The sequence below is a fragment of the Sander vitreus genome, chromosome 20 (assembly GCF_031162955.1).
Source record: "Sander vitreus isolate 19-12246 chromosome 20, sanVit1, whole genome shotgun sequence".
NCBI classification, from domain to species: domain Eukaryota; kingdom Metazoa; phylum Chordata; class Actinopteri; order Perciformes; family Percidae; genus Sander; species Sander vitreus.
This window is the reverse complement of record NC_135874.1, coordinates 18,717,118-18,725,499: the sequence shown is the minus strand read 5'-3', so window position 1 is coordinate 18,725,499 and position 8,382 is coordinate 18,717,118. Positions and strand designations below refer to the sequence as shown.

The following is an 8,382-nucleotide window of genomic DNA, read 5'->3' as shown; positions in this document are numbered from 1 at the left end:
AGTAAGATTTTTCTATTATGGAACTTTGTTTACACATTAAGACCCTGAACTTTGCTATTCAAAAAAGCCCAACAACAGGTAAATCCTGACTGTACAATATTGATCAAGTTTGCTACATTGTCTAACCTTTTAGACTTTACTTTCAGGCTGTTTTTATGTTGTTGTTTTTTTTCCAGAGGTCAGAATATGAATTTTCCATCAGGGTATCTTAGCTTTTAATAGGTATGTGTGGTTGTGTAGAGCAGTGAAATGAGGGCCTGCTTGTTTTTATCACCTGCTATGAAATACCCTGTTTTATTATACAACAGTATCATGAGCATCCCATAACGCATGAGAAGATATTGCACTATGTCTTTGTCTACACATAGATCAAGTCCAGTTGATCTATTAGGTAAAAGAAGCCTAGCTTACTGTGTGGGGACACCATATGAGGCAGACAGGAGAGGTTATGCTCTTTCTCAGTAGTCATCAAACGACCTAGTAGATAAGTCACATCAAGGATTTGGTCTTTGTCATACACAGCCCTATCGATGCTTTTACAACAGACCTAGTCGTTCACCACTGCATGGGCATCGCAAGCAAGACAACTGGTTGAAAGAAGCTTAAATATTGACAACCATAGGTTAGTCATTGGAGCTGTTGCATACTAAGTGGACAATTGGTTCAGTTCATTCATGAGTCACGTTGGTGTTTTTTGGACTGTGAATCCTCTCTCAGTAGACAGGGAAGTATTTATCATGGTCATGAAAGAAAAGGTTTTTAACACAATCGTCTTTATTTGTGGAAGAACACGCAGGACTGGTCCACTCTACAAAGGCTCTATTGTCCAAAATGGAGATGTAATGTGGCAAAACTGAAGCAGTGTTGATACTCTTTTTTTTTTTTTTTTTTTTTTATTATTAGTATAATAAAGTTTTATAACTACGCAACCTCAGAATTTCACTAACATTTTAGTTTTGTGTTTTTCACACAATGGCCTCATTGTACAGGAAGCCTTGGGTTTGTGTATTGGCTTTGTCCATTGTTATATATCTTCCATCAGAGTTTTGGTTTAATTGTCACTCTGATGCAAACTTACAATTTCTCACATTTCTGCAATAGCATCACTACTGTAGCTCAAATGTAATGTTCATAAGATCTTTACATTTTTACCATTAGTGTTAGCCTAATCTATGTTAAAAAAAAAAAGTAGTACCTTGAGGATATAATGCTACACCTTGATTTGGGCCTGAGGGCTGCCTCAAAAGTAGTAAGCTGGGTTTTATTCATTATCTACATAACTGTAACCTGCCTCACGAAACAGATGTCGGGATGACTGAGATGACGCTACACTTTGTTCCATTGAGTGGATTGTTTTATACTTTTGTGTGCGTCGTATAACCTCAGCAACTGAATCAACATGAATAAGTTAAAAACAAATGTATTAATAGCATTTAAAAGTACTTTCTTTTGTAAACAGATATGACAATATTTTCTCAATAACTGTACATGTGGTCTATTTTATTACTAAAAACAATATCGGACAGTGTTGGATTTTTACTTTATTTCATTTGTCTAACGGCATAGAATTAACATTAAGGGATGGGTGGAGGATTCCCTGTAAGACCTAATGTTTAACATCTTGTGTGTGTGCATTCATATAATTTAGTTTGAGTCCCAAAATAAACAGTTTTGTGTCCCTTGGTTTTGTTAATTTCTCATAATCTGTTAAGACTGTGCCATAGAGCATCTGCCTGTAGATGGCAGAATGGGAGTAATTATCTCTTTAGTATGTTGTGCTAGTTTTTCTCAATTGACCAGACATCTCTGAGTTTGACACGTTTATCCAGTCCCTCCTTTAGTGTCCCTAAAAGGTCAATACAGCTTGGTATAAAGAGGTTTATTTTTATATTGTTAATAAAGCCAAGTAATGATATGAAAACTTATATGGCGATATTTGTTTTTGTGTGCAGAGTTTGGAGAAGAAAAATGTGTTCTCCATAGAAAAACACCAAAAAATACAATTGGTGTGGAAAAGGTAATTAATTGTAGAAGTGTGACCTGTTGACCTTAAACATGCTTATATTTTTGGGGCGGTCCCTAGCTCACCCAGTAAGAGCATGTGTCCAATGTAGGCTGAGTCCTTTGCAGCGGTGTGGGTTCAAATCCAACCTGCTGCCCTTCGCTGCGTGTCATTCCCCATCTCTCTCTCTCCCTTTCCTGTCTATCCACTGTCAATAAAATAAATAAAGGGAAAAGCCCCCAAAAAATAATCTTTAAAAAAACTACATTTCTACCGGGATCTTTTTTTTTATTGTAGCTTATATTAAAAGTTGCACTTTCGTGAACTGTTTAGTGTAGGTTTGGAAGAGATTTGTAAGTCTTTAAATGTGTTTAAAAAAACTGACATTCAGACAGAAACTGAAGGAATTCTTAGACATTTTTGTTATAGTGTGACCTTTTTGATTTTGTTTTATTTTCCATTTATAATTAATAATACGCAAAAATGTTCGTTTGTTTATTTGCAAGACACTAATGCAACAAAACTTCAATTCTGCATCATCTCCGGACAGCTGTTTCGCAGAGAGCCAACTCACAAGTGACGTGTGCAGTGGGCAGTTTGGAACTCCTGTGCGATCCCGAGCCGATCCTACCGGAGAAGACGTCGGAAGCTTGATTGGCGTTCTGTACAGCCAATCACAGCTTGCCCAAGTCGACTCGTCGGCGAATCAGCTACTTAGAGGAGGTAAAGGATTTTCATGGATGGAGTCAGCTTTGCATCGAAGAGAGTAAAGTTAAAAGAAGGACACTGGGCGAACACTGGATGTGTTTTGATGTGTTTTAAGTTGTGTTGAAGTCAGAAATGCATTACGTTTAACACTTGCACGGCGTTACTGCGAAGGGATAAGGTTATTTTTCTGGGGGAAAGTCATAAAATGGTAAGTTGAGGACATTTTTCTAAGTTTCAGACAAAGTTTTAGATACCCCTAACACATCTGGCTTACTAACTGTTAGTTCAGGTGTTATAATATTAGTAATATTTGATCATAAAAGTAATGTAAATTGCTTCTTTTGTCTATTACAGTGACTTAAGTGTATTTTTGTTTTTGAAAAAAAGTGCATTGGGAGATGGCTATAACGTGGCGCCGCACTTTGCCAAGTTGCCAACACTGTCAACTACCATAGCAAACACGATCACTATTTTTTCCTTCGCATTTAGGTTACTTACTGCGTCGTAATCTCGACATTAACTCATATAAGAACTTGAAATGTATCAGCTTAACTTTTTTTTTTTTTTTTTTTAACTCAATAGGATATTAGCATATTTTCCTCAGGCTTTGACTCTGTCATGTAACATGTTGAATGTTGTCTCAGTGTTGAGCACAACCTCATACTTTTCTGAACCCCTTGACCCTCTTTAAGGATGAAATTGCAGGTGAGAATAAGATTAAGTGAGAATGTCTTCCTGAGCTGCAGCAGTCAGCCCAACTACAAATCTAAGTAGTCATGCATAGCATTCCTCAGTGAATGCACTGCACAGCTTCAGTCAACTGGAAGATCCGTCTAAGCAGGTAGTAAAACCATGCTTGAATTCTGTTTAGTAGCCTACTGTTTATCTTAGTAGTTACCCTTCTGCACAGCAAAAGGCAAGTGCGTTCAGGAATCTAAGCTTAGTTAAGCTTTCAAATTGTTCAAATACAATTAGTGCTTTGATCTTCATTTGTTTTGTCTGGTGTCACGCATGTCCAGTTCACTCAGCCAGTACATGGGTGAGATGGAACATTTAGGGGATCACACACACATGCATGTACACAACAATCTCCATTGGTAATTTGTTATGCAAATAACCAGGGAGGCTTGTCTGCAAATACAGATGCTTAATACTTCTCCACACTAGAAAAACACCTAGTGAAGGATGCCCAGGGAGCACAGATACATTTTTTCCCTTGCTCAAATTCACTGTAATATCCTGATGTAAGCACTCATGCAAGTCATTTAGATGCAGAGTTCTCTATGTGTGACACTTTCTCCTTATCAAACGACAGCCACTTTCACAGTGGATATTTTCAGACACCTCTGGGACAAATATGTTGGTGTTTCGAGGAAAGGGATGTTGGCAATCAATGCTAATGCTATTTGCCATGTCTGATATGTAGGGAGTATTTTAGCATATTATCAGATGTACAGAGCACAGCCAAACTGCAATATCCTCTCCTGTCATTGTCATAGTTTGTAAACACAGATGCCGTTCAGTGGAGAAATGCCAGGAATCGCTAATTGCTAAAGTAATTGTGACGAGGCAGTAACTCAACCTTGCCAATAGTGGCTCATGGAAATGCCTTATTTTACCATGACTAAGCTTGGGAAGTCACAGTAGTACACAGTGGTTGAGCAGAGAAGCATACCATTCATTTTTTTAGTAAGATAGTTATGGATTCACTGTCCACCCACCACCCCACTGAGGACCCACTGAGATAAGACATAGCAACATAGTTTAGCGACAGCTGGGATAGAAAAGCCACTGCTCTTCTGCAGGTGGTTGTGTGAAATTGCTCACATACACTACCAAACACTTGTTTAGCAGTTGGGAACATGTGTCAGATAGACGTTTTTGTTTTTTTTAGTGTGCACCTTACCATACATTGTGTACTGTTTGATCTGTCAGATTGTTTTTTTTTTATGGCATTTTTGCCTTTATTTAACAGTGGAGGGACAGAGAGACAGGAAATGAGGGGTATGGGTAGAGAGGATTATGATGTGTCAAAAAAGTCCTCTGCCAGAATTAAGCTGGAAACACTCCAGTTATATGGTTGGTACATGATGGTAGGCATCATAGATCAGCCTATTACCAAGATGCCCAGATTCCCCGGATTCCAACGCCTATTAGTACCATGCTCTATGAATTGAACTACAGATGCAACTCAGCATAGCGATGCGTGGATTCGAGTAAGGAGTAAAGTCAGGGGTCAGGAGCAATCTTGGCTTCAGAAAGTGTCTCCACCCTTTGAAGACAGTGCAGTGACTGGTACTCTTACAGTCAAGAGAATTGCATGTTTCCTGTGGTAATTTATTGTAATCGGACTGAGTTGCTCTATTCATATGAAAATGCATTCAGAGCTTAAATCCAGCCAGTCAACAAAAGCTCTTTCAAGCAGCCGCTTATCCACTACTCACCACCACACTAAATAATGCTCTTCTGGTGACATGTTGGGCTGTCAAAGCTTTAATGTGGCTCACTGGGTGGGTGGAGACCAGTTAGGAGTGACAGCCAAGACTGTGGTTGCCTCTCATTTCAAATGGTCACATGTATAACTGTATAAATATTATACAGTCCTAGTCTTTCACTTCATTTCATTTTGATTCCCAGGCCGTGAAAGGCCTTGTCAGTATTTTATATCTTTTACTGAAACCATAATCTGCCTCCAAGTTAAAGCCAATGTAAAAAATAAACATTATGGTAAAAATGTAGTAGGGGTATAATGACATACTACAATGTTGTGTGATGCATCATTATGGTCATACTAGATACTGTTATGTGAAGGATGACACCATGCAGTATTGATTCACTGTGGTAGCTTAACACTGACCACATTCTGTTTAGAAACATGGCTCCAGAGCTTGTAGCTGAATCCAGACGTCCCCTAACATGTCTAATAGATCACACCTCCGAAGTCAAATAAAAAAAGACTGCAGCCCTGTGGGCCTAATCATTGAAGTGTATTCCCTACAATCCACTCCCATTAGGCCTATAATTATAACTGGTAGCTGATGGTGAATACCAGACTCATCTTTTGGTTGTGTTGGTTGTTCAGTGGAGGTTATGTTACATTGGGGAGGGGGGGGGGGGTATGAGGAAGATTTCCTGCTTAGTTGTGATTTATTATGATGTTTGTGTCTATAAATGTGCTTCCAATTTGTTCCTTGCTGATCTAATCAACTGTTTTGACTTGGCAGGACTCAGGATTCTCACTTTTGAAAGTCCGCTATCTTGTGCCTGTTTGTCAGCTTCCCCACCCCTTTTGAGGTCAGGGTGGGTGGTGAAGTGTGGTGTGTTGTCAAGGCTGGTTAGCCCAGATACTGTGATACTGGGAAGTTTGCAAGGTTGATCCTGAATGAGCCACAGAGCTTTTGATTTGAGAAGTTGCCTGGCTCAGTAGAGACAACTAATGTATGTACAGTACGTCATATTGTAGCCATGTTGTTCACAATTCAAGGAAACAAGAGCAGTGTGTTGTTAAGGCTGGTTAGCTCAGTTGTTTAGAGTGAGTTGTGATAATCTGAATACAGCACATGCAATGTCTTATGATATTATTGTGAAATGAGTCTTCTCTTCTATGACACATAAACCTACACGTTTCAACTCTTTAATGCTGGCTGTGAAAAGGCTAGAATGGGTACTAATTTTCCTTTTCAGTATGCTGGAGGGCATTGTCCTATCCTCCCCTGAACTTCACCTCAAATACTTTATAGTACTTTTGTTAAGCCTGTCTGTCTGCTCTTTGTAGGCCTGGGATGTGCTGTTTTCGGTCGACGCCTGATTACTGTTAGCCTGGCAGAAGGAGAAGATTGGTACACACTGCATAAACATTCAGCCAAAGAGCGTCACAGCCAAAGACAGACACTCACAGCAGACTATGCCTCTCTCATACCACCCTCTCCTCCAGGCTTTTGTTTATGACTTTCAGCCTGTGTGTGGAATGCCACTTGTCATTAAGTGCGCCGCAGAAAACTCTACAGAAAAATCCAGGGTGTTTGACGTTGAAAGCTTTCAGAAATGCACACAATACAATACATTAATTCACTAAGAGCATTTCGCTAAGAGGAAACTCAATAAAATAGCTTACACGACGTGAACATTTTTGCCAAAACTAGATATCAAACAGACACTATATGACATTTTGGACAGCACTACTGTCATTTGTGCATTATTATGAATTTAGACAAAGGTGATGTTGCTTGAAAAGAGCTTGCTTGCTCATCCCATCCTTAATTAAACAAGTTGGTAGTAAAATCCAATACACTTAATATTTGTTTTGCAGTCTGAGATCAGGAACATACAATCTAGTTAATTTAAGGTTAATGCACAGTAGTCTCATTTTTAATATGGAGAACTCTGTGCCATTCTGTAGAATCTTCTTTATGAGTGAACATACAGTACAGTAACATACAGTGGCAATTATCCTCCACGCTATGGATTATGTTGACAACATGTATGGTACATACTTTTTGCCAACATGTTTTTGTTCCTTTGTCATTGTCTATTATTTAACATAGGTTATTAGAAATACACGGGCAAGGAAATTGTTTGCATTACACCAGCAGGCAAAACGACTGTTTTCCTGTCTGCAGAGCACAACTCAGCCTTCCCAGCGTGTAATGACATGCTCAGCTGAGTCTGTCATCAAATATACGGCTGATTTTACCTCTCGTGTGTCTTCCGCTCTGTTCTCAATCAATGCTCTCAGATAAGACTGTAATACAGTTCATTTTAATTAAACACTGAGCAGATCTATAAATTAATTGTGGTGAATATTTTCTTGCCCTTTCTGTAAGGCTTTATAAGCTACACCTAACCACCTCCTGCTTTTGTTGCACAGTGTGAATATTTTACTGTTTACAGTGCTGTAGTATAGACATGTTGCTGACAGATGCTACAGATGTAGAGTGCTTTTGTTGAGTTGGTCATCTCCATGGGGTGAGCCAGGTGTTCGTATGGTGCACATTTGAAGTCACACCACACCACAGGCCATGCAGGGTGTAATTTGTGGAAAGGTGCATTTAGTTTTCTTCAAGAAGCAGGTAAAAAGACAAAAATCAGAGTAATTATAGGAGAGGGGAGGATTGGAGGATTCAGCCGACTGGTTATAAAACAGGAGTGAGAAAGGCAGTTTTTGCTTCTCAACCTAATGTGTGAAAAGGCAACCAAACACACAGAGCCAGCTCTTCTAGAAGATGATAAGCTGAAGTTCATTATGTTGTCTCAATTCATATTACAAAAGAAAAATAAAGTCATGTTTAAATTAAAAAAGAGAGGTATTTTTTTTTTTTTACTTATACCAAACAATGTGATTTCCTCTCTTCTGTGCTGCTGCGTCAAGAAGGGCACACCTGCATATTTTACTTCTCCTCCCCTCCCTTCCTTCTTTTGCTTCCTTCTTGGACCTCGAACAAGGATGAGATGAGTCACCCTTCAAGGCTCCTGTCAGGGCTAGGCTGGTAGTTGTCACTCCAAAATGTGCCAATCCATTTACAACCATGTGAGTCATGTAACTACCTGTTCCATACTCATACATCACTTTTCTCAGGCTGTGCAGTATATATCCTAAGACCTAGACTTATGACTTAGGGCCTAAGTCATCAGTTGTACTATATTACATTGTAGCTGCTCCTGTCCATCTCTTT

At 39.1% G+C, this 8,382-nt stretch overlaps 1 protein-coding gene across 3 annotated transcripts in view; it reads left to right on the top strand.

The window, feature by feature from the left end:
• Nucleotides 1-2,720: 2,720 nt before the first annotated feature.
• Nucleotides 2,721-8,382, top strand: part of arhgef10 (Rho guanine nucleotide exchange factor (GEF) 10) — a 55,791-nt gene continuing 50,129 nt past the window's right edge. For 2 of the 3 annotated variants that reach the window (XM_078276914.1, XM_078276912.1), the window contains exon 1: nt 2,721-2,918. The gene's annotated coding sequence lies outside the window, so the exon portion shown is untranslated. Of the gene's footprint in view, nt 2,919-8,217; nt 8,238-8,382 lie in introns of those variants that run through there. The other variant, XM_078276913.1, reaches the window with a different exon arrangement.